Raw genomic sequence first — 27,069 nt, 5'->3', positions numbered from 1 at the left:
GACACATTTCAACACGTTGGTATAAAGACCAAAATGGTTGTTTTCAATGTGTCCTCTCAACATTTAGTTTAGCGATACAGCGCTTTTACCAAGCCAATTAGCCTACAAACTTGTATGTCTTTGGAGTGCGGGGGGAAACCGGAGCACCCGGAGAAAACCCACGCAGGTCATGGGGAGAACATATAGTATATGCACAGACAATAGACAGGATCAAATCCGGGTCTCTGGCACTGTTAGCCGGCAACTCTATGACTGTGCCACCGTGCATTTTGGAACATTCTCAATCCAAAATGTCAGCTATTCTTTCAGTTACCCCATTGCCCCCACATGCTAATTTGCCAAGTTGCTCCAGCAGTCTCATATCTCCATTTTACCTTAATAGTACAGTTTGAAAAATTACTTCATGTGGTGCATGGAATTTCAAAGAAAATGGATAGGATATTTTCAAAATGTTATTTACGGCTAGTGATTTATACAAATTAAGAATTGCGCTTTTAATTAATATCTACTTAAAAGGAATACCAGTGAATTGCAACCCACACAAACAAATTAAATGTTAACGGGCTGCACAGTGCTAGTGCCTGCAAAGAAGATTTTCCATAAGTTCATTGCAAGCAACAAAAAGTAATAGGATTTATAGACAGGAATCAGCCAGTAGTGCAAGATTATTATAGATACCATAGGCATAGAAGCCAGTAGCCAGGTCCGCAGAGAGGAACACATGGATTCTCATGCAAAATGGTTCAGTAATTGGATCTTCATTCCACCGCATTTCTTTGGATGTGCTCCCTAATACTTCACTGCCAATTTTAAACAACTCTAACCCCTACAATTCCTGCTCGTGTCAACTCAATTGTGTAAGTACTATCTGCACAAATCTCGATTGCATTTGCATTGTCCCCCAATCCCAGCACTGCCAACTGGTATTAATCAAACTCTTTCCCAAAGTCACTAATTAGGGTGTCCTTTTCCATTTCATTACAAGTCCTCCATTATTGCCCTTCAGAATCTCAAATGGAGCACACACTATTGAATGGAGAACCCAACCTGAGATTCCTTCCTTGGGATACCAGAGCCAATCAATGTTGGCAAATCACAAAATATAATTTGATAAATTTAACATTTATCAGAAGTTAAATTATTAAGATGAAATATTAGCTAGAGCAGAAAGGACAGCATGACAACGAGCTTATCTAGCAAAAGAGATTTGTTGCGATTCCTATTACTATCTAATTGTCTAAGTTAAGAGAGCTGCTCTTTGACCAAAGCCAGAACTGAGATGCCTCGATGTTTAAAGTCTATCAAAGCCTCGAGATGCATGCATAATGAACCAGACTAACAGTGTCCATGGAATCTGTACTTCAATCAAATGGGAAGGCAAAACATTAGAAAAAAAATTCAGCCCAATCCAGAGGACTTTCTATTTTAATGTTATATGAATTTGAAGCAGTTTTAGAAAGAGTCCAATCAATATTTACAATCAGGGTTATTAAGATAACAGTTATTACTGCCACAAAATAAAAGTACTCTTCCAATTATGCCATCCACTTCACAGTCCATCAGGTTCGGACCAATGTTGCCAGATATAAAGCAAAGCATTCATTCCATTGATCAGAAATTGAGGTCCAGACCCAACTCAAGAAACAGTTCAATTGACAACTTAATGTGCTAATTTTTGAAAGACTACCAGTTCTGAACATTTCTGCATTGTGGACTCATGTCAAAAAGAAGTATGGAATTAATCTTTATACTGCTACTGAAAGGACCAGTTGGGATGTTGATAGAGTAGAATAAGTGGGCTGAGAGAAGATTTGGGCCAAACATTTTTTTTGCTGAACATTCTATGCATGTCGCAAAATATTCTGAGGTGATTGATATTTCCGATTCAAATAGGCAGCTCATCCATTCCATGGAAGTGTCCTTTCATAATTAGTGTTAATTACAGCCTGGCCCCATAGCAGAAGCATCTACGTGGCGGGGCTGGAAACTGGAAGTATCCTGAGCTAATTCTGCTACCGCCGTAGTCTACTGTATAAGTGAGGCTCCCACTGATTGTTGCCGGAAGTTTGCGCCCTTTTCAGGACGGACGATGACAGTGATGTAACATTTGAATGATAGACATGAAAGAAGAAAATTACGGCCTAACATTCTTTACGCCCCCAAAATTTAATTTTACAGTCATGAAGTTTAATACATTCAACACCCTTTGATCACTTTTCACAGAAAAATGACCAGGCTTTTATTGTTTCTCCTTTTACTGTCAATTAAATGTGACAATTTACTAGAATATTTAGTTTTGACACTTAAGCAATCTGTTTTGTTATAAAATTGTTACTGCCCAACAGATTTCAAACTCAAACTTCAATTTACTGCTCTTGATGTTCAAAATGTCAAAAATGAACTCGCGCAGCTTAATTAACTTTTTGCTATATACTGTATACAACAGTAATTCCTGTGAACTATGATAAATATGCAAATAGCAGTAAATGTCATTGCAAAAGGGAAAAATTACCATGAGAAAATGACTGCCACAACATTATATCATCTCTGAACAAAGCTGGCATAGTTATGTTACCAATTCTATCATGCTTTACTCTTACAAAAAGGTTTGAGATCAACTCGACATGGCTAAGAAATAACAGAAAATTAACTTCTGAATATCCGTTCCACATTATATTGGCTGCTGCAGCACTGGAAAACTTATTCATTAACTGATCTGAATTTTAGTTTCCAGAGCTTAGGCTAAGGCTTGTTTGCTAAGGCTTGTTTGTATTGCAACATAAAGATCAGTAATGCAATTTAGATACCAGTGTAATTAAAGAGCAATCTGAAAATGGGCAAAGGTAAATTGAGGAGCGATTAGGTGGTGACAAGGTTAGGTTTAAATGGCCTAGAAATGAGAAGGAAAAACCAAGGGTGGCGAAACGTTAATGAACCGAGAGAAAATGTTAGGAAGACATCTGGCAATGAACTTCCACAACCCATTTATTTGTCAAAGATGGCAGTCAACATCAAGATTAAGGTTTCTTCAATTGTAGGGGATGGGGAGAAAAGATAAGCAATGCTCAACCAATCTAATTTTCAGGTGATCTGTAAATTGATAAGTAGTGCACCTGCCTTCTTCAAAAGAGAGAACACTTAACTCTGCTTAAGAAAGATCTCTATAGAATTACACAGAATGCCCAAAGTGGCATTTGCTGCTGATACATGCCATGCAGCATGGAAACAGCCCTTCACCCCATCTACACTAGTCCTACCTGCCCACGTTTGACAATAGACAATAGACAATAGGTGCAGGAGTAGGCCATTCAGCCCTTCGAGCCAGCACCGCCATTCAATGCGATCATGGCTGATCACTATCAATCAGTACCCCGTTCCTGCCTTCTCCCCATACCCCCTCACTCCGCTATCCTCAAGAGCTCTATCCAGCTCTCTCTTGAAAGCATCCAACGAACTGGCCCCCACTGCCTTCTGAGGCAGAGAATTCCACACCTTCACCACCCTCTGACTGAAAAAGTTCTTCCTCATCTCCGTTCTAAATGGCCTACCCCTTATTCTCAAACTGTGGCCCCTTGTTCTGGACTCCCCCAACATTGGGAACATGTTATCTGCCTCTAATGTGTCCAATCCCCTAATTATCTTATATGTTTCAATAAGATCCCCCCTCATCCTTCTAAATTCCAGTGTATACAAGCCCAATCGCTCCAGCCTTTCAACATACGACAGTCCCGCCATTCCGGGAATTAATCTAGTGAACCTACGCTGCACGCCCTCCATAGCAAGAATATCCTTCCTCAAATTTGGAGACCAAAACTGCACACAGTACTCCAGGTGCGGTCTCACCAGGGCCCGGTACAACTGTAGAAGGACCTCTTTGCTCCTATACTCAACTCCTCTTGTTACGAAGGCCAACATTCCATTGGCTTTCTTCACTGCCTGCTGAACCTGCATGCTTCCTTTCATTGACTGATGCACTAGGACACCAAGATCTCGTTGAACTCCCCCTCCTCCTAACTTGACACCATTCAGATAATAATCTGCCTTTCTATTCTTACTTCCAAAGTGAATAACCTCACACTTATCTACATTAAACTGCATCTGCCATGTATCCGCCCACTCACACAACCTGTCCAGGTCACCCTGCAGCCTTATTGCATCTTCCTCACAATTCACACTACCTCCCAACTTAGTATCATCTGCAAATTTGCTAATGGTACTTTTAATCCCTTCGTCTAAGTCATTAATGTATATCGTAAATAGCTGGGGTCCCAGCACCGAACCTTGCGGTACCCCACTGGTCACTGCCTGCCATTCCGAAAGGGACCCATTTATCCCCACTCTTTGCTTTCTGTCTGTTAACCAATTTTCTATCCATGTCAGTACCCTACCCCCAATACCATGTGCCCTAATTTTGCCCACTAATCTCCTATGTTGGCCCTTATCCCTCTAAACCTTTCCAATCCATGGACATGTCATTCCATATACCCACCACCCCCTCACCCCACATATGCAAGTACTACATTCTTGACAATTTAATTACACGTGTCTGCAATATTCTGCTAAAAATAGGTGGAACTGTACCAAACTGTACCATCCCTGGGATGGCAGGACTTTCATATGAAGAAAGACTGGATAGACTAGGCTTATACTCGCTGGAATTTAGAAGACTGAGGGGGGATCTTATAGAAACATATAAAATTCTTAAGGGGTTGGAGAGGCTAGATGCGGGAAGATTGTTCCCGATGTTGGGGAAGTCCAGAACCAGGGGTCACAGCTTAAGGATAAGGGGGAAGTCTTTTAGGACCGAGATGAGAAAACATTTCTTCACACAGAGAGTGGTGAGTCTGTGGAATTCTCTGCCACAGAAGGTAGTTGAGGCCAGTTCATTGGCTATATTTAAGAGGGAGTTAGATGTGGCCCTTGTGGCTAAAGGGATCAGGGGGTATGGAGAGAAGGCAGGTACAGGTTACTGAGCTGGATGATCAGCCATGATCATATTGAATGGCGGTGCAGGCTCGAAGGGCCGAATGGCCTACTCCTGCACCTATTTTCTATGTTTCTATGTTTCTAAACATTCAGTGGACTTAGCAGTAATTCTATGAAGAGACCACCAGTGGCTGCTCAAATGTTCCAATATTTTTTCTATCTGGGTCATATTCAACTCATTAAAAATCTTAAATCCACAAGCATCCATGAAGATGTATTCTAGTACAACCTTTGTCAAATTCAAAAGGTACTAAGATCCACTTCTTTTAATCTATGGAGCTGCAATACCTAGGCAACACACAGTAAAATACACTTCGATCAATGAAGTGTAATCAACTGCTTGGCCTTGATACTTCTTTGGTTGTTCAAATGCAAGAAGACAGGCTCATTTATGCAGGCTCCTCAGAATTATCAAGATTACCTAACATTCATTTGATGAAAAAAGAGCATATTATCAAATAATGTAATCTTTTTAGGAAGTGTATGCTACTTAATGTTGGTTTAATCTATGCAAAACCACAATTTGACTTCAAAAACCATGTGCAAAGTATAACTCAATTCTGGAATCTGATTTTTAAGCAAAGAAAATTGAAACAGGAGCAATCCTCACTCAGCTCCTATGACATGAGCCACCATGTCATGTAATCACACTTTGTTTTCATGACTGGCAGCAAGGGTCCAATCTCAAAAGACTGAAACACGAGCTTGTTGTAAGCACTAATGATGAAGCAAGCCTTTGACCCATGTAAATCAGCGTGGTGCATTACCTGGACATCCTTAAGCAATTAACTTCTCAGCTGGTTTTGTAATTAATCCCAACAACATTTTTTAAAATAAACTGAATCTGACTTTGAATAATGAAACTCTAGTCCTCCATTAATATGAAACTAACATGACCACAGATTGCAACCCCTGCATTATAGCCATGTGCGTATGAAATATGTAGCAAAGAATTGCAGATACTGGTTTAAACCGAAGATAGACACAAAATGCTGGAGTAACTCATCGGTATATGGAGTATCTTTGGAGAGAAGGAATAGGTGATGTTTCGGGTCGAGACCCTTCTTCAGTCTGAAAGTCATGGGAAAGGGGAATGAGAGATATAAACGATGATGTAGAGACATATAGAACAAATGAATTAAAGATATGCAAAAAAGTAACAATGATAAAGGAAACAGGTCATTGGTAGCTGCAGTTAGGTGATAACAAAAGACTTGGGTGGGGGAGGGGTGGAGAGAGAGGGAATGCAGGGGTTACTTGAAGTTAAAGAAATTAATATTCATAACCCTGGGTTGTAAGTTGTCCAAGTGAAATACGAGATGCTGTTCCTTCAGTTTTCGTTTAGCCTCACTCTGACAATGGAGGAGGCCTAGGACCGAAAGATCAGTGTGGGAATGGGAAGGGGAAGTAAAGTGTTTATGGATGTGACTAGTGGTGGGATCCCATTGAAGGTGGCAAAAATATCAGAGGATTATGTTTTGTATATGACAGCTGATGGGGTAAAAGGTAAGGACTAGGGGGACTGTCACTCACCGAAATTCTCCCTTGCAGAATTTACAAGTTACTGCTTAAACGTTTGAGATATAAAATAAAATCAATTCTCATAGAATTATACGGGTAAAAATTAAAACAACTTTTTTTTTAACCTGCGCTGCTTAAAACATGGACAAATGATGCAGCTCCACATTACGGAAAATGAACACAGACTTTCCTAGAAACATAATCCCCCCTTTCCCCCATGATGTATGGGTTATCTGTATCTCATCCAAATAACTATTATTCCTGTAGGAAGGTATGTATAGTGCACTTGCAAACTATTTCATTTTCATGCTGCAAATGTATTCTGTCCTTCAAACAGATATGAATGGATGTGTGGAATTAGATTGAGAAGTCTATTCCATTGCCTTTGTTGCCCCAGCTGAAAACCAAGTTATTACATAAGAAACTGGAAGCTTTCTCGCCCATTGATGCTCGAGTCATGGATGCGACATCACTTCTTACACAAAAGTTAAAATTGTGCTATCCTGTTTTAAAACAATTTGACAGGTGTACACTGAATCTCAGTTGCTAACAAATAGATATTCTTGTAAGTTTTGTTGACAAAAACAATAATTCCTGCAGAAAATATCTTAAAATGTCTGGGGGCAGTCATGCAAAGGTTGGTGGTGGGGGGTGAAGTAGTAAAGAACAAAGAAACATTACACTTGTAATCCCTAGCTGGCCAATCAGTTGACTATTCAATTTATTCTGTGGATGTTTACTTCATAACATCTTAATTCAATGAAATTGATGACAAAACTGTCAGTTTTTTCTATCATAAATAAAATGCATGAACAGTTATGCCCAAGAATTAAAGGTCTTGAAGTTCCACTTTTGATATATGTAAAACACACAAGTTAAACAACTGGGCCACTGCCCAGTCACCTTCCCTCCAAAGGCAGTTAGAACAGCAAAATTCTAAACATAAAGTTTATTATTAGAACGAAACATGTTGGGTGGGTGGAGAAAAAATCTTTGATCATCCCATGAAGTGAAACTACCAACATGCAGCAAGTGACTAATATAACATTTATAGATCGTCAAACATATAAACACATCCCTCTGTGAAGTGGAGTTCAGCAAGTTTGGGATATCTCCAAGTTAAATCATTTAGAAAGGTCACAATAGCCCAAGCAGCGAAACCCAATGGATGGATTAAAGTTGGATTCTGGTTGCTATGGGTTAAGCAATCTTATTTGGGAGACAAACAGGATGGTAGTATGTCTCCATGTGTTAAAAAGGCCACTGTTCCTGCTTTTGCCCACTGTTTGGTGACCTGCACAAATGATTGCAAAGATGGACAAGTTCAAGCTCAGCTGCATTGGTTGAGCAACTTGCCAACACATGCTTTACAGCCAACACACAAACTGCTAAGTACAAAGCTACTGGAATGCAACTACAATCATTGCAATTGTTTGCCAACAAAAATCATTTCCATCTAGTTTTCTAAACTGGAAGAAATAAATATTTAAATAATCTTAGAATGCTTTGCTGATTGGATATCAATAAAAAACAAACATCACTAAGTGTCAGATGTCACTGACAAATTTGAATTTATTTACTTCCTTTTTAAATATGAACAATAATATCAAATTTAGTTTGTGTTTTCAGTTCAATTTTAAGGTGAGAGGGACAAAGTTTAAAGGAGATGCGTGGGACAAGTTTTATTTTTAAGGTGATCAGTGCCTGGAACTAAAACACTTTTTTAAACACAACATACAATGCCAAGGGCCAGTTCTTATGCTATATTGTTCTACAGCATACAAATTGTTCAAGAATAGCATTGGACAATAGCACAAGGTTTAAAGAATTTAACATAATAACGTAGCTAGGTGATGTGAAAGCATTGGATTCAACAACTGAGAGATTTTGATGCCAAGGCATAGTATTACCATAAAACCACAAATAAAACTACAATTAGCGATATTTTAATGAATCCTTTAATTGAAATTCCGTCACCCCTCTTTACAAACTTCACTGAACTGTGTTTTGGCAATTGGTGTCAAATTAACAAACTCAATTTATTTTGTAAACGAGAGAAAACACACTTGGAACATTCACAGAGATTAACGAGTTAGCTTCTTAGTCCACATATCACAACTTCAAGGCATTCTTTTATTTGACTTCACACACTTCAATATTTAAACACCTGTCTTTCAACTATTTGCTGGATTCACAGCGGCATGAAAAATCAGTACTGTAAGACTCCCTCCTTTTACTTCTGGAGCACAAATTTAAATTGAAGAGAAACAAAGTAGAATAAATGGAATGGGTACTAGCAATGAAGTATAAAATGAAAATAACCCATCATGACTCAGCTGCAAATGGATATGTCTGCTGCACTAAAAAGTCAGCAATTAAAACTGAGAAATAATGATACAGTGAACCATGAAGATTGTACCAGTTCTCATTTCTCCATACTCCCATTCCCTCCATCCCACACGCACCTACTTCCCACATCAGTTTGGCTTTCTCCAGGACCCGGATCTCCAAAAAATGGTTAAGGAATCAAAATCCATTCTGAACTGAAGTATACATTCAAGGGTGGTAGCACATTACTGACAGATCATACTGTTGAAAACTAAGACACTCGTTGAGAATTAGTGAGAAAACAAAGATGACTGTATTCCACAACCTTGCCCCAGCTTCTTGAGAGATCCATCAAACAAAATACAAATGTACATGATAAATTTAAGACTTTCTAGGAAGGTAGCACCATTTCAAACATAATAAACCTAATGCAGAATACTCCCCCTCTTCCGCCACATGAATATAGTCCCATGTTGACAAGAACTATCCCGTTGTATCATTGTATTCTTTTCACTCAGCATACCACATCCTATATTAGAAAGTACAGAGTTGGCTTATCTGCAGTACTCTGGACTTCAAGGAAAATGAAATGAAACTTGGTGTTGTAGAACAGTACTAATAGCAGGTGTGCAATCTTCCAAAATGTTTTTTTTAACACACACCATCTTTCTGCATTTACGGTTATAATAGCAACAGGGTTTTTTAACCAAGTGCAAAAAGCTAGAGACTGGAAGAACTCAGTGGTTCAGACTGCACCCGAGGTGTGTGAAGAAATATGGAACCACTTTTCTTCAGAAGCAATTTTCATGTAAGCTCTACTTATATTACACAATGCAGGAGAAAAGTAATAACTGAGTTGCTTTCATACAAAGTCAGTTCACAATTTTGCAAATGATATTTTCCATTTCCTACACAACTTTTCTTATAAATTTTTATCATGGCTCAACTGCCAAAAAAAAGTGTCATTTCAAACCCACCTAAAATAGGTGGTATCGTAGACAATGAAGATGGTTATCAAGAATAGCGGGATCTTGATCAGCGAGGCAAGTAGACAGATAAATGACTAACAGACATTAATTCAGATTTGAGGTGCTGCATTTTGGGAAGTTAAATCAGGGCAGAACCTTCACAGTGAATGGTCGGGCCCTGGGGAGTGATGTAGAGCAGAGGGATCTAGGAATACAAGTACATAGTTCCCTGAAAGTGGTATCGCAGGTAAATAGGTTGGTGAAGACCGCTTTTGGTACGTTGGCCTTCGTCGGTCAGGGAGTATAGAAGTTGAGATGTCATGTTACTTGTACAACACACTGTGCTCAGTTTTGGTCATCCTGCCATAGGAAAGATGCCATTAAGCTGGAAATGGTGCAGAGAAGATTTATGTGGATGTTGCCAGGATTCAAGAGGTTGAGCTATTGAGAGAGGTTGGATAGGCTAAGACTATGGAGCACAGGAGATAGAGGAGTGATCTTATGGAGGTGGATAAAATCATGAGGGGATTAGCATGGAATTGTTTACGCAGTATAGTGGAATCAAGAACTAGGGTAAAGGTTTAAAGTAAAATAAATAATTAATCGATATAAAGTAGGCAACAAAGGGGCAACTTTTTCAATTCAAAGGGTGGTGGGTATATGGAACAGGCTGCCAGAAAAAGTAATTGAATCAGGTGCAATAACATTTAAGACGTTTAGAAAAATAGGTGCAGGAGTAGGCCATTCAAAAGGTTTAGAGGAATATTGTCCAAATAGGACTATCTTCGATGGGGCATCTTGGTTGTCATGGACAAGTTGGGCTGAAGTGGCATATTTCATAATACTCTATGACTATTAGAGATTTAAAGGTCTTAACACTGTTGGATCACATTTTTACATAGTTAAAATGTAATGATTTTCCTATTAGTTTCAATTGACTGCCACCAATAACTTAATGTGACATCAAGCCCAACAAAATCTGTTAATTAAAGCGATAATAATCAATGTTAACCCCACCCATATAATCTGTGCCAATGAGGTAACACGTAATTCCGAGACACATACAAAGTTACCAAAATCAGGAGGAAGGGTGGGAACGACCACAGAGAGCCTCTAAACCACACATTATTTACAATAAGCATTATACGGCCTTCAAAACTGCTAGAGGCAGCCAAGGGTCAGAACTTCCTGGCTTGATTTGAAAACTTGAAGAAAAAAAGGAAGATGCTGCAGCATGGCCTTGTCAATGGACTGATGTTGACACTTCCAAGAATGCAAGACTGACAAAGATAAAGAGTACAATTAATGATAAGGAACAAAGCCAAATTCTCTATTGATTTTATATTCACACATCATCCTCAAATATATTCTACTGTTGAATATCAATATTTAGAATCTTACAGCAAAGGCAATCATATTCCTACTGTGCAACTATCAGTTCTCCAAGAGAACTACTCAATTGTCCCTCGGCCCTCCTCACCCCCTACCTCTGTAAAGAACAACAATAGTTTTTAATAACAGTTTTAATTTTTAAAGAGGACTGCTTATACAGTGATAAATGTTCAAACACTGGTCACCATTATGGGACTAATTCCAATGGTTAGTAGGACAAACATTTTAGATTAAATTCTTTTCACTGGGTAGAAATTACATATAAGAAATTAATGGTTCTATTAGTTCAATGTAACAGGCTGATTTTATTATGTGTAGGAACTGCAGATGTTGGTTTAAATTGAAAATAGACACAAAATGCTGGAGTAACTCAGCAGGCCAGGCAGCATCTCTGGAGAGAAGGAATGGGAGATGTTGCGGCTCGACCTGAAACCCGAAACGTCACCCATTCCTTCTCTCCAGATATGCTGCCTGTCCCGCTGAGTTTCTCCAGCATTTGTGTCTATCTAAGGCAGAATTTATAGGAGGGCTTCAGAAAAATAATTGAGTTGTTAAAGGAAAAAAAAATTAGTAGACTTTAAACCCCAAACAAAAACACTCAAGACGCTAAATTGTACGAGATGAATATGTGTGTGTTCTGGGTACTTCAAAGGAGAGCTAGTCAAGATTTTCCCTGGAGAAAATAGGTCAGACAAATATAAATGTAATTGCATTTATTTTACACTTGCGCAAACTCAATCTTATTATTTTATTAGAATTGCAAAATGTTGGTTGAATGAGTGCCTTCACAAGATTTCCCTACTTGGCAAGATCTAATGTCGACAGTGTCGACTTAAAAGGCCTTGTGGTATTTCAATGGGAGGTCAGCTGGCACATATGGTCAGATTTGTTTCAGAACATTGCATGCCTAATACAAACAAGACAGCACGTCAGATGTGCCTTCATTGGAGGTCACAAATTTATAGACTCCCTTTATATCAAATCCTTTCAGAGGAATAGGAAGGAAATGGAAATAGTAGGTGTGTACTGCATATAAATTTTGCAGAATGGGTTCCCTGAAGGCAATGTAGTACTGACATGAAAAAAGCCAAGTGAAACTCGGATTGGTAATAAATCTCCCTGTCATAGATGGACCCCTCAACCATAGTGTGTCCCATCTTCTGATCTCACTACTGCCACCAACACCCCCCCCCCCTCCCCTCCCTACAAGACAAAACAAAGATAGGGATCCCCTAGTCCTCACATTTCATCCCAACAACCTCCACGCCAAACACATCATTCTGACATTCCCATCATCGCCAATGTGATCCCACCACTAAACACATCCTCCCTTCTCCATCCCTGTCTGCCTTCTACAGAGACTGTTCCCACCGCATCTCATTGGTTCACTCATCCCTTCCCACCCAAACCACACCATCCCTCTCCTGGTACTTCCCACTGCAACCATAAGAGATGCAACACCCATCCCTTTTAACTCCTCACTCATCACCATCCAGGAACACCTGCAGTCATTCCAGGTGAGACAGAGGTTCACGTGAATCTCCTCTAACCTCTTGTATAGCATTTCACGCTCCTGATGTTGCCTCCTGTACACCAGCGAGCCCATGCGTAAACATGGCAACCGTTTCACCAAACGCTTGTTCAGTCCACAAAGTGCTACCGGATCTCCCTGTTGATAACTATTTTAACTTTTCTTCCCATTCCCATCGTTCTGTCATAGGCCTCCTCCACAGAAAGAGGACAGATGCAAACTGGAGGAACAGCACCGTATCATATTCGACTTGATAAGCTTACAATTCAAGGGTATGAACATTGAATTACTACAGTTAACATCTAACACCCCCTTAGGCCCCACCTAAACTTGTATGCTAACCCAGAATCGCTCCCACCCAAGTTGATGCGAAGCCGATAAGCGGAAACAAAAGTTACAACAAAGAATCAGGGACCGAGCGAGCACCCGTCAAATGCAACTTGAAAAACATTTGTAAACTGACTCGCCCGGAGTATTAAATAAAACACGCTTTTGGTAGAATTGCATCAAAACGCAACTCGGCTAAAGGAAAGAAACTTTTTCCTTTTTTCCCCAAAAGCTGCAAACAGGAGGAACTGGCGCGTATTGTCTGTCCCACAGCAAAAAACCCGGACGGTTTCACAATAGCCTCGGATCCTTGACAGCGCATCCCGATGATATCACTCCCCTCAGGCTCAACTTAGAAGACGAAATAAAAACTTTAACGCGTAGTTTCGCAACTGCCGAACCCGTCCCAAACTCGTCCCTTATCCAACGTTACCCAGCCATTTGTTGCCGCACTGGACACACTGGAGGGCGCGCGAACTTCCTCACGGGGAAGGCGAAGAGAGAGAGGTTGAAGACAGAGAGGCCTACAGAGCCTGGGGCTCGAGTGACGGGGCAGCCGGCTCGGGAACCAGCCTCGCCTCGCCCTTCTCTTCTGCCCTTCCCGTCCCTTCCCTTCCCTCCGCTACCGCGCCGCCGTCCCTTTCGCCTCCCCACTCCAAAGGTTGAGGGGACCGACCTGTGCGAGAAGAGGGGGAGCCCAGGCGGGGGTCCGGGAGCGTTAATCCATGGGGCGCGCGGTGTTGATGCCCCGACTGCTCCAAGCCTCCGCTTCCTGTTTCTCCACCATCTCCCCCCCCCCTCTCCTCTCTGCGCGCGCCGTTTCCGCCGCGTGACGTCACGGGCCCGGGCCGGCCTGACGTCCAGGTGTGACGTTGACGTGCAGCGATCAACAGGTCAATCAATAGTCAATATCATATCATATCATATCATATCTATACAGCCGGAAACAGGCCTTTTCGGCCCTCCAAGTCCGTGCCGCCCAGTGATCCCCGTACATTAACACTATCCTACACCCACTAGGGACAATTTTTATTTTTTTTACATTTACCCAGCCAATTAACCTACATACCTGTACGTCTTTGGAGTGTGGGAGGAAACCGAAGATCTCGGAGAAAACCCACGCAGGTCACGGGGAGAACGTACAAACTCCTTACAGTGCAGCACCCGTAGTCAGGATCGAACCTGAGTCTCCGGCGCTGCATTCGCTGTAAAGCAGCAACTCTACTGCTGCGCTACCGTGCCGCCCAATAGTCATTTATTTGTCACATACACATAAATGTGCAGTGAAATGAAAAATTACCCGCAGTTGAACAATAAGACCAATAAGAATAATCAATAAAAATGCAATAACACATACAATCATAAACCAACACCAAACAAAAAGAAACATCCATCACAGTGAGTCTCCTCCAGTCACCTCCTCACTGTGATGGAAGGCCAGAATGTCTTTTTCTCTTCCCTGCCGTCTTCTCCCGCGGTCAGGCTGTTGGAGTTGCCACGTCAGGGCGGTCGGGGCTCCCGACATTGAAGCCCCCGCCGGTGGAGAAAATCCCACGGTGGAGATGTCCACCCACCGACCTTGCAACCAACTCATGCATGGGAGCTTGTTGCCTTTGGTTCCTTCCAACCATTCACCATTACCTTTTTTTTTGTCTTTTGCTCCTGGCATGCATGCGCCATAACTTTCATAACGAGAGGATTTGAGTAGAGGAGTAAAGAGGTCCTTCTGCAGTTACGCAGGGGCCCTAAATGAGACCACATCTGGAGTATTGGGTGCAGTTTTGGTCTCCTAATTTTGTGGAAGGACATCCTTGCTATTCAGGCAGTGCAGCGTAGGTTCACGAGGTTATTCCCCGGGATGGCGGGACTGTCATTATGAGGAAAGATTGGAAAGACTGGGCTTGTATTCATTGGAATTTAGAAGGATGAGAGGGGATCTTATAGAAATTATTAAATTATAAAAGGACTGGGCAAGCTGGATGCAGGAAAAATGTTCCCAATGTTTGGGGAGTCCAGAACCAGGGGCCTCAGTCTAAGAATAAAGGGGAGGCCATTTAAAACAGATCAGAAAATCCAGAGAGTTGTGAATTTGTGGAATTCTCTGCCATAGAAGGCAGTAGAGGCCAATTCACTAGATGATTTTAAAAGAGAGTTAGATAGAGCTCTAGGGGCTAGGGATATGGGGAGAAAGCAGGCACTGGTTACTGATTGTGGATGATCAGCCATGATCACAATGACCTCCTTCTGCACCTATTTTCCATGTAACTTCTTAAGCTTTTTTACTTTTGCTCCTTGCAAGCATGCACGATAACTTCTTAAGCCTTTTGCCTTTGCTCTTTGCAAGCATGCACCACTTTGGTGGACAGGTAGAAATGGTTCCACAGGTAAAATGGCTGCACAGGTAAAATGACTTCCCGCTAAAGGATGGAGTGGATGTGGAGAGGATGCTTTCCACTAGTGGGAGAATCTAGGAAGAGAGGTAATCGCCTCAGAATAAAAAGGACGTTCCTTTAGGAAGGTGATGAGGAAGAATTTCTTTAGTCAGAAGGTGGTGAATCTGTGGAATTCATTGGCACAGTATGGTGTGGAGGCCAAGTCAGTGGGTATTTTTAAAGCCGGAGATAGATAGATTCTTGATTAGTACAGGTATCAGGGGTTATGGGAGGATTATGTGTTGTTAACGGCTGATGGTGAGGATAAGGGGGACTCTGTCCGTGTTACGAATGGGGAGAGGGGGAGCAAGAGCAGAGCTGCGGGATATCGAGGAGACCCTAGTGAGCGCCTCATCTATAATGGAAGAGAGGAACTCCTGTTCCCTAAAGAATGAGGACAACTCCAATGACCTGGTATGGAACACCTCATCTTGGGCGCAGATGTGGCCTAGAAGGAGGAATTGGGAATAGGGGATAGAGTCTTTGCAGGAAGCAGGGTGGGAAGAAGTGTAGTCAAGATAGCTATGGGAGTCAGTGGGTTTCAGTCTGTCTCCTGTGATGGAGACGGTGAGATCTAGGAATATCGTACTCTGTAAACAATGTAATAAATGAGAAAAAAAAGTTCAGTGTATATATATATATAATTATAAATATATATATATATATATATACACACACACACATAAAATCAACAAACAATAACGGTGCAAAAAGATGGTGCAAAGACCAAAGATTGTTACAGTTTTCAGGCTCCTCTATCTTCTTCCTGATGGCATGAGTGAAATGAGTGTGTGGCCAGGGTGGTGTGGGTCTCTGAAGATGCTGGCTGCCTTTTTGAGGCAATGACTCCTGTAAATCCCTTCAATGGTGAGGAGGTCAGAACCCGTGATGGACTGGGCAGTGTTCATCACTTTTTAAAAATGTTGATCAGTTTGCTGTCTGACACATTGTCCATACATTCCCTGCATGCATTGACATATTTAAATATCCGATGCCTGCACATCCAGTAGAAATGTGCAGGGCATGAGGATCATGATTACATTTAGCATGTACTACCAATTTGGTACTTGCAATGCCATTGTCGTACTGAACAGTTTACCCCGCTTAAGCATATGGAGCACAATTCAAATTAAACAGCTGGAAGGAGTGTCCACCGGCCTTCTTTAAAGATATCAGAAACTATTGTCAAGTTTATTGTTGGTTGATTTCTGTTGCTGATACATTACTACATGTGAGTGGTACTTTCTACACTGCCTGAAGTTGCTAAGTTATTACAGGTGCTGGTACAGCATGGACCTATGCACAATAATTTTCTGCCAAACATGAAAGCATTAGTAGGGATTCCCTTGGTGCACTTTGGTAAGGAAACCCTCACTAAAATCGACCATTGGCTGCAGTTGCAACTATAACTCAGAACACAACAGCAATTGCTTTGCTAGTGATGGAATGAATGATTGTGGTAATGTGCCCATTTATTCCAGGCTGGAACTGGAGACAATGGCAACGGCTTTCTGTGCACCACTGCTGAACGGAGGTCACAAAGCCCTTCATCCATGGAAATAAACTTCATTCAGTGCATATCCTGGGGTGAATTCATGAATTTATCCCCATGATATTCACACTGAGGCCTAAATGGACATTCCCCCCCCTACATCAAAAATCTTCTAACCCACCTCTCTAACTCCAGGTCCCTCAGGTCGGCCGACTTGGGGCTACTCACTATCCCGCGGTCTAGGCTTAAGCTCAGGGGTGACCGCGCTTTTGCGGTTGCAGCTCCTAGACTGTGGAACAGCATCCCTCTCCCCATCAAAACTGCCCCCTCCATCGACTCCTTTAAGTCCAGGCTCAAAACCTATTTCTACTCCCTAGCGTTTGAGGCTCATTGAGGAGGGGCTGTGAACTGTTTTGTATGTGCTGTTATGTTTGCGTGCTACTGTATGTTTCATTTTTTCCTTAGTACCTAATCAGATGTACAGCACTTTGGTCAACATGGGTTGTGTTTTAAATGTGCTATACAAATAAAAATTGAATTGAATTGAATTGAGGCATTGTTTCAGCCACCCTAGAAATTGTTGAATGACAGATATTGCTGGCATTGCTCTTTCGTCCTACTCGACTCTTTGAACGTTGTGATCTACCTGGAAAATAGCAACAGACCAAATATGCCTGGCAGCAAAAGCAGACACAGAGTGCAGGTGTAGCTCAGCAGGTCAGGCAGAAGATGAGCCTGAAGAAGCATACCAACCCGAAACATCGCATATCCATATTCTCCTGAGATGCTGCCTGACCCACTGAACTACCCCTGCACTATGTGTCTTTTTTTGTAAACCAGCATCTGCAGTTCCTTGCTTTTACATGCCTGGCAGCAAACTGGCCTTGCATGGCAACAGGCCCAGATTGTACTGTGGCACCAAGCCATTGGAAGGCAGATATCTTTACTCCATTGCGATTGGATCCATGCATGTATGAATGGGGTTGTCCACCATTTCCATGAACAAAAGGTGGGTTTGAAGATCTGCTCTGATTCTTGTTCCAAGTTGGTACCAAACTCTTCTATGTTGTTAGATAGAGGCAAAAAGCTGGAGTAACTCAGCGGGTCAGACAGCATCTCTGGAGAAAAGGAATAGGTGACATTTCAGGTCAAGACCTTTCTTCAGACTGTTGTTTATATCCACTCATCTTTTTATTAATAGGCTATCCTGTCCAAGTTCTAATATGAATCCTTTACAGTGGAGTCCATGTGCCACATGTGGGGAAACTTACATTTTTAATATATGTGACTCTCATTTGTGGCAGGTGCATTTGACTTAATTTCACCGAGGAGCTCGCAATCTCAGGTAGAGACCGATGTCGGGAAGCTCCAAAGAACGCAGTAGATTCGACCAGCCCCGACCCTGGGTCAGATCGCTCGGTGCAGGGGAGCTGAGATTCCCCCCCAATGCAGGTGCTTGATCACCCCGATACGAAGGGCCTGACCGCCGACTACGGGAGTCAAGATCGTCCCGTCGACGGAAGGCTTGAGGCCCCCGACCACAGGAGGACAAAGAAGGGAAGAGATGAACTTTTTTTCGGCTTCCATCACAGTGAGGAATGTGGAGGAGTCACTGTGGTGGATGTTCATGTTAAAATGTATTTTGTGTGTTCTGTTGCTTTTTATTGGTATGACTGTATGGCAAATGAAATTCCTTGTATGTTGCAAAACATACTTGGCTAATAAAGTATGATTATGATTATGATTTCACAGCTCCCAATTGTGCAAGCACTCCTAGAAGGTATTCAGGCCCTTAGAGAAAGCCCTGGCAACTTACTGCCATTAGGGCTTCTTAAAGATGGCTTCTTCCTCAGCCCATTGTTCAGAAATCTTTGCAGGCCCATTACCCCCACCACCCTGAACCAACCTCCTCAGGAACACTGCCAACTCTTCTCCAATCATGGGAGCATTCAAGCAATTCCCGGAAACACCCGCAGTACTTGGAATGATGCTTTGGTTTATGATGTGACCCTTGAAGATGTTTCCTGGATTCATAACTGTGGGAAACCATCTCAATAATGCCAGAAATTTACCCAGTAACAACTGTTGATCAGACAACAAAGTGACTTTGTTGCATGATCAACAGATGGAGTTTCTGTTTTGTCGTGCTATTTTAAAATGTTTTAAAAAAACTTTTCCAAACCTTATCAGGGAGGTTTCTAATTCCATTGTAACACTGGAAAGTTGGTGCAGATGAATCTCTAGGCCAATGACTACACCCTATTACCAAAGAAATCCAGCGTAACATTATAGAAATTTGTCCTTGGTCACTTGGGATAAATGGGAATAAGAATACAGTAAAAAACAAGTATGGTGTGCAGCTGTTAACAAAACACAAGTGATCACGGACAAATTTATATCCTAACATCTATATATCTATATCTAGGAGTAACACGGAGGTATTACTGTGCAGGCACGGCTGACAGGCAGGGCAAGTGAAAAAGGGAGTTATTAAAGTTTAAAAAGTGATTTTTAAAGTTTAAAAAGTGAATAACTTTTAAAATATAACAACCATTTGAACCGGAGGCCAATGGTCAGTAAAGTGGGCCTAAAATTGCTGCACTATTGTGTACCAGTTAGGCTGTATTTCGGGTATGCATAATCAAACTAACAAAGCGACAAACAAACAAACAAGATGAGAGTTTTAGTAATATTATATATATATTAATAACTCCCTTTTCCACTTGCCCTGCCTGTCAGCCGCGCCTGCACAGTAATACCTCCGTGTTCGACATCACAATGGGAACCCAACGGGTCCACACCTGCATAGTTGATCTAATACAGATGCTCCCCGACTTACGATGCCTCGACTCTGTGATGGTGCAAACGGCAGGGGGGGGAGGGGGGACGAGGAGGAATAAGGGGGGTTGAGGGGGGATGGAGTGGGTGAGTGGGAGGGGAGGGGGGGCTGTGGGGTTGAGGGGGGTTGAAGTCAGTGAGTGGGTGGGGGGGCGAGGGGAGGATAAGGGGGTTGAGGGGGGATGGAGTGGGTGAGTGGGGGGAAGGGGAAGGGGAAGGGGGGAGAGGGGGGAGTGGGGGATGGGAGGGTGCTAGACCAATGCAGGAGAGGTTTGGGCCCAACGGGTCCACCCTTTTCTAGTGTCATATACTATTGATAATTGCAAACTTGCACTTTTTAAATTTCCGAAATTCTAAGGATAATTTTTTAAGGTTTAGATATGTCATCAGTGAATTCTTTTTGGGACATTTAGTCATAAGTAGTCACGTGTTTCATACAGTTGGTTTGATTTAGTTTATTTTAGAGATACAGCGAGAAAACAGGCTCTTCGGCCCACCGAGTCCTCGCCGACCAGCGATCCCCGCACACTAACACTATCATATACACACTCGGGATAATTTACAATTTTACCAAAGCCAATTAACCTACAAACCCCCTGTACATCTTTGGAGTGTGGGAGAAACCCGGAGCACCCGGAGAAAACCCACGCAGGTCTCGGGGAGAACTTACAAACTCCGTACAAACAGCGCCAGTGGTCAGGATCAAACCCGGGCCTCAGGCACTGAAAGGCAGCAACTCTACCATTGTATCACTATGCTGCCCCGAACAACATTGTTCATAAACGATACATTATTCATTGTATTGCAGTTTATAATAAAGCCAAACATTAATATTTCAAACTCTTCCCCAAAACCTATTCAAAGTGATTAGCTTAGTGATAAATGAAAAATTGTAAACATTGCCGTATGGAAGGTAATATTTTCTGCAGATTTAAAACAAATTAGAAATGTATCCTCTAAACTCTGATCAATCTAAGGAGTCATTGTACAGTGGTACCTGCACATTTGAGCAAAAAGTAAATTGCTGGAACTCAACAGATCGGGTAGTGGAGTGAAATGGGCAGACAACATCTCAGGTAGGGACCTTTCTTCAGACTGATGGAGTAGAGGGGAGACAGCGGGTAGAATGTGAGGAGAAGGGGTGCAACAATAACTGACAAGTGACAGGTGGATGCAGTTGAGGAGGAGTTGATTGGCAAATTAGTACATGGGGGAGAGAAGGGTGGAGATAGTGACCAAGGCTGGGGATGAGGCAGAGAAGACAAAATGATATAGATGGGGAATCTGACAGGTAAGGGAGATAGGGTGTGAAATGTAGAACCGGAGGGTGGGATGGTGGGTGGAAGGAATTTGGTTGGGGAGGAAAATGGGAAACCTGGGAGATGAGAGGTGGTGGCACAGAAATTCAGTGGTGAAGAAAGAAAGGTGTGCACGGGGATGAGGTTGTTCCTAGATAGATAATAAGGAAGGGGTTTTACCTGAAAATAGTGAATTCAATGTTCATGCATCGGGTTATAAGCTGCCCAAGTGCAATATGAGGGTTGCTCTTCCCTGTCTGTGTGAAACTCTGTGGCAATGGAGAAGGCCCAGGCCAGCAAGGTTGGTAAAGGAAATGAGAAGGGGAATTAAAATGGCTAGCAACCGGGAGCTCCAACGGGGCCCTGACAGTTGTCCGGCAAGTGTCGGGCAAAGTGGTCATCTCGTCTATGCTTGGTCTCACTGATGAGGGGGAGACCACATCAAGAGCACTCTCCCACTACAATGATTTACATGGTAGAAAGTGGACAATGCTAATTCCCTTAAAAATGGCAAATTAATTCGCAAAATTTAGATAAAGGTCCATTATATAAGAATCAGAATTCTTCACAGACTCCAGCAGTAATTAATGGTGTGTCCTCACAATGGTCCCGACTCACGTTCGACTCTGACTGTGGATGCTGTCTGCTTGGAGTCTGCATGTTCCCGTTCAGTGTCCTCCTGCTCCCCAAAGATGCATTGGTCGGTTTATCAGACTGCAAGTTACCCCTTGATGCAGGTTGTAGGAGCCATTTATGCTTAATTCAGTTATTGTCATTGTGTTATGGCTATGTTTTAATATTTCTAGTTTATGTCTTTTTTGCATGCTTATGGGTGTGACTTAATACGTAATGGGGAGTGTCTAGATGGGAGGAGGCTAGCGTGTCGACAGGTTGTGGGTCAGTTTAGGCTCGGAGGATGGTGAGCATACAGTTCTTTACCACATGGCTCGTACCATACGCTTGCATCAGCTATATTTGTAAGAACCACACGGTAATAACTGCAAGATTTCTAAGATATTGTTTGAAGAAGAAACAGTTGATAAAGTACGGAAAGTGATGAATTACTCTTTGATTTGTGCTACTTTAATAAAACCAATTAATTAAGAAGGGACGTTTGAAGATTCGTTTAGTCATATCAGGGTGCGACGTGTGCTTAAGCTATACCTACATTTCATCCCCGAGTAGTAATGGTTATCGAAGTAGGACTTTGAGATTATATAGAAACTGCCATTGCACAGGTAATGGCAAAAGAAAGGTAAGGCTCAAGGAAGTAGATAGATTTTGTTTTAAAATCAACCCCTTTAATAATTTTAGAAAAAAATGATCTTTGGATTTTTTTCTTCTGTGTTACTTTCTTCAAAGATGCTCAATTCAACTACTCCTTGTGATCAGTGTAAGAGTAGGGGGGGGGGGGGGGAATCAAGAAAACCAACCTTTTATGTTAAACAAAGCAAATTAATAATACTGGAATAATCAATAACCACACTAGTGAGTCAGGATAAACAATTTTCAGAGACACAATACGATATAGCTAATTGACCAACATGTAAAGATATACCTATGATTTCTACAAGAAAAACCAAAGGTGCACTTAAAGTTCATGAAGTACAACCATCACTAATCTTTGTTTTATGACCACCTTCCTCCAAATGCTGACCTTTTATTTGTTTATTTTTATGAACTCACTCATGCAGAACACAGGTACAGGAACAGGCCCTTCGGCCCACATGTTTGTGCTGACCATGACTTTGCCTTTGAGTAAAGCTACTCACACAGAAGGGTGGAGATAGTGACAAAGGCTGGAGATGAAGGGGAGAAGACACAAGGATGCAGATAATGAGTCTGATAAGGAAGGAAGATAGAGAGTAAAATGTAGAACCCAGAGGGAGGGATGGCAGGAAGAAGGAAATGGAGGGGGTGGGGGAGGGAAATGGGAGACCAGGAGTACGGAAAGATGAGCACATGACCATGACCATGACTTTGTCCTTGAGTGGACCTACCCTTATCTTAGTTGCCAACATGTTTCTAACACATGTATAAAATTGCTTGGATTTTTGTTCATCGTATTTGTTATTATTTCGCAATCACAAAATCATTTTTTAATCTCCCTTAGATTTTTATTTATTTTTCAAGATCATCTTGTTCCTGGAATTCATTTAGGGGTAATGCAAAATATTATTTCCAGTAAACCACGTGAACACACAAGAGCTGTTATCGCACTGAGCCTTAGAAAATAGAAAATAGAAGCCTTGGAAATGAAGGTTTATAATCTCACAGGCGGGTTGCTGAGTAACATGGAACAGTTTTCTTATTTAATAATGAAAGGGATATTGATGAATTTGGCATTAACAATTTCAGGACAGTGTTATGCCGCCAGGAAGGGGGCTGGAAGTTCCTTTACACAATTCAATACAAAGGTGCTGTGCTGTTGAAAATGGACTGAATTCTAAGCAGAGAATGTTGTGTGCATTTCTGGGTATCTTTAACTCTGTTGGGAAATTTGACTATTGATTTCTTGATGGTTTTTTCAATTGCCTTGGCACTTTTTGGAGTAAAACTGGAGTAAAAAGTAGCGCAACATACAGAATTTGTCTGCAGTGAGATTTCTTCACTGTTCTGAAAATAATAGTCAATATTCACTCGTAGATTCACCAAGTTTTGTAAACTCCATTTCCATGCTTTTAAAAGGTCCGTCACTCTATTCCTTGGAGCGCAGGAGGATGAGGGGTGGTCTTATAGAGGTGGACAAAATCATGAGCGGAATTGATCGTGTAGGTGCACAGAGTCTCTTGCCCAGAGTAGGGGAATCGAGAACCAGAGGACATAGGTTTAAGGTGATGGGAAAAGATTTAACAGGAATCTGTGGGGTAACTTTTTTCCACAAGGGTTGGTATGGAATGAGCTGTCAGAGGAGGCAGTTGAGGCAGGGACTATCCCAATGTTTAAGAAACAGACAGGTACATGGATAGGACAGGTTTGGAGGGATTTGGGCCCAACACAGGCAAGTGGGTCTAGTGTAGCTGGGACATGTTGGCCAGTGTGGGCAAGTTGGGCCAAAGGGCCTGTTTCCATGCTGTAGGATTCTATAACTCTATGACTCTACACTTAAATTGCATTCTTTGTCTTCACTGTTATCTTCTGCAACCTCAAACACAGCCCCAGAGGCTGCTTTGCCCATGGAGGTTGAGGCTATTTTCACTCTCAGCTTCCTCACCTGGTGAGCTAGCTGCTCACTTCTGCATTAGGGAAGTCATCCAAACCACTTATTCCATCAGACAAGAATTAATTTACTTTTCTTTCAGTCCATGGGAGCAGCCACAGATCTCCTCAAAGTATATACATATCGGAAATGTTATTGTAGAACTTTAAAAAAATGGAGCATTGAAAAGTGCAGGACAGGAACAGGCCCTTTGTGCAAAATGTCTGTGCCGAATATAATGCCAAGATAAACTATTCTCATCTGCCTGCACATGACCCATATCCATCCATTCTCTGCATATCTATGTGGCTATTTAAAAGCCTCTTAAATGCCACCATTGTATTTGGCTCCAGCACCCACGCATTCCATGCATTCATCATCTTCTGTGTAAAAAGACATGCCCTGCACATCTCCTTTAAACTTTGCCCCACTTACCTTAAGGCTATTCCCTCTGAGTTTTGATATTTCCACCCTCGGGAAAAGGTTCTGACTGTCTACCCTATCTATGCCTTGAATAATTTTATATACTTCTATCAGGTGTCCCCTCAACCTCTGGCATTCTAGAGAAAATAATCCAAATTTGTCCAACCTCTCCTTATAGATAATACCCTCTGATCCAGGCAACGTTCTGGCAAACTTCTTCTGCACCCTCTCCAAAGCCTCCACAGCCTTTCTGCAAAGGGGAGACCAGAATTGAACTGCATTGTGTTCTTACAAAGACTTCCAAGGCAAATTCTTCTAGGGACACTTGGTTGTGATCATGAAGAGTCTCTGTGGCACTCTCCCCAAATAAAAAGAACAAGCCTCCAGTGGGCACTGTCCCTCACCAGCCATTCCAACTTCCTCTGAATACTAGAGAGTCTTAAAAAAAAGGTCAAGCTATAAATACTCAGCAGATCAGGCATCTTTCATGGGGAGAGGATTAGACTCAATGTTTAACATCAAACAGGTTCTGCAGCTTTTTTGCTTTTCTCTTAGAATTTTGTACTGCTCATTATTATATACCAAGTAGCTCAAAGGATACACATCACCTAACATGACAGCAATAAGCTTGAACTGGATTCTGCTTTCAAATTGATGTCCCAACACAAGTATTTTTGATTGTTAGTAGTTCAACAGATAACGGAGAACAGTTCTGCCTTGGGTGATAAAAAGGACAACACAAACATGCTTGGTTATGAAATATAAATGTGTCTACAAATGCACCCGAAGAAAAGTCATCCAGTTCAGAGTGACGTATATTTTATACAGAATTTCACACCAGAATGGCTGTGGCATGTTTTGTGGTCTTTGTTTATCGAGTGAGATGGGGAAATTGCATCACAGCTTTCATGCCTCGTTGTCAAGTACAGTGACTGACCACTTTGGTGCAAATGTGAAGCCTTCCTGATAATGACACTGGTCTCCTGTGAATAATGACACCATTAAAATAAAAGTCAATGAGAGGCCCTTCACACCAAAGCTCTAAAATTCACCGTACAGGAAACAGGAATGGAGTTTTAGGTCATGTTTACTGTGACCTGATTACTCGAGTATTATTTACTTAGGTTGCTAACAGACAAAGAAAAGAAAATTCTAATTCTGCCTTTTGAGTCTGACGATCCCTGGGTTTGGAGACCTAATTCTGAAACTTTGATTATTCCCATGCAGCATATGAAATTGTATCACACTTTTAAGTATTTTGTCTCTCTGTATAATTATACACATGAAGTAATGAGATAATGGACGAATTATTTCAAAGGAGGATATAGTGTTCAGAGAAGTATTGTCAAAAGGGGTAACATTTCTACTGGCACGACTGTTAAAGAGGAAGTACATCATTTCCAGTAATGAAATATATTGACAGTCAGTCAGGCAGAGATGCTCAGGTAAATCAAGAACAATGCAGATGGAGACCACAATTGGCCAGCACGTTTGTCTCTCTATAACTTAAGGCATACACCATTCACCATGGTGCAATTTTTTTGTTTGTTTAGTTTAGAGATACATTGTGGAAACAAGCCCTTCGGCCCTCCAAGTCCATGCCAACCAGCAATCCCTGCACACTAACACTATTCTCCACACACTAGGGGACAATACAAAAAATTTACCAAACCAATTAGCCTACAAACCTGTACATCTTTGGAGTGTGGGAGGAAACAGGAGCTCCCAGAGAAAACTCACGCAGGTCACGGAGAGAGAGTACAAACGCCATATAGACAGCACCCCTAGTCAGGATCGAACTCGGGTCTCTGGTGCTGTAAGGCTGCAACGCTACCGTTGCGCCAATGTGCCACCTTTGTTCCACAGAGCTTGGTGGGGGCTTGCTATAAGCAGGTGTAGATCCAATGGGACTACCCTGTGGCATATGTGAGCAAAGAAAGCAATCATTTGGGATTCTTCCTATCAGTTTGCAAAATCTTAACTGAAATGACCAGAGCCCTGAATCAGGGAACATCAATTTAGATCAGTTCATTCACAAAATGCTGGAGTAACTCAGCAGGTCAGGCAGCATCTCGGGAGAGAAGGAATGGGCGACGTTTCAGGTCGAGACCCTTCTTCAGGACTGAAAGGAAAATAAAAGAGGATCAAAAGATAGAAAAAAAAACTCCAAAGCAAGCATTTGAAAACAGAAATCTGCAGCACTGGTTCCCAAACAAGTGAAATTTCCTCTTCCACGGAGATATTTGGCAATAATTCTGACAGAGCGAGTCATAAATTATTGAACCGGAATTTATTCGTCCCAATACCACGAGAATCTGTGCATGGTGAGAGAAT

The 27,069-nt window shown here is 41.8% G+C and overlaps 1 protein-coding gene across 4 annotated transcripts in view; it reads right to left on the bottom strand.

Annotated features, from left to right (window-relative positions):
- Nucleotides 1-13,845, bottom strand: part of sbno2b (strawberry notch homolog 2b) — a 121,737-nt gene extending 107,892 nt beyond the window's left edge. For all 4 annotated transcript variants that reach the window (XM_078424130.1, XM_078424132.1, XM_078424131.1 and 1 more), the window contains exon 1: nucleotides 13,730-13,845. The gene's annotated coding sequence lies outside the window, so the exon portion shown is untranslated. The remainder of the gene's footprint in view (nucleotides 1-13,729) is intronic.
- Nucleotides 13,846-27,069: the final 13,224 nt, after the last annotated feature.

The sequence above is a fragment of the Rhinoraja longicauda genome, chromosome 28, assembly GCF_053455715.1.
Source record: "Rhinoraja longicauda isolate Sanriku21f chromosome 28, sRhiLon1.1, whole genome shotgun sequence".
Lineage (NCBI taxonomy): Eukaryota > Metazoa > Chordata > Chondrichthyes > Rajiformes > Arhynchobatidae > Rhinoraja > Rhinoraja longicauda.
Note: the sequence above shows the minus strand (reverse complement) of the source record. Positions and strands in the feature narration are given on the sequence as shown.